The following is a 432-nucleotide window of genomic DNA, read 5'->3' on the forward strand; positions in this document are numbered from 1 at the left end:
GTTGCGGACATTATATCAGATTCATGATGACAGGATACGATTTTACAGATATTTTTTTTTGTATTATTTTATTAGTTAATCCGTTTAATTTAAGTATATCAATTTAATTGATCTGTCCTATTTATAATTATGTTTATATGTAACATTGAGGATGATTCCCACCCCCCCTTCTCCCGATCGGGCTCGAAACGATGTCTGTTATTTATTATTTGCTTTAGATCATGATAATTATATTTGTTTCCTTTATTTACACATTTACATTATATTTTGGCTCATAGCCTTTCTAAACACTTATTTTTAATTTCTATTTTACAAATAGTGTATTTGAACTGTTATGTCTGAGTCTACAAACGCTCAAACAAATGCTATCATTCAGATATCAAATAGAAATTGATGGAGTACATTATGTATAATATATATATATATATATAT

This window comes from Trachymyrmex septentrionalis, unplaced genomic scaffold (genome assembly GCF_001594115.1).
Source record: "Trachymyrmex septentrionalis isolate Tsep2-gDNA-1 unplaced genomic scaffold, Tsep1.0 scaffold220, whole genome shotgun sequence".
Classification (NCBI taxonomy): Eukaryota; Metazoa; Arthropoda; class Insecta; order Hymenoptera; family Formicidae; genus Trachymyrmex; species Trachymyrmex septentrionalis.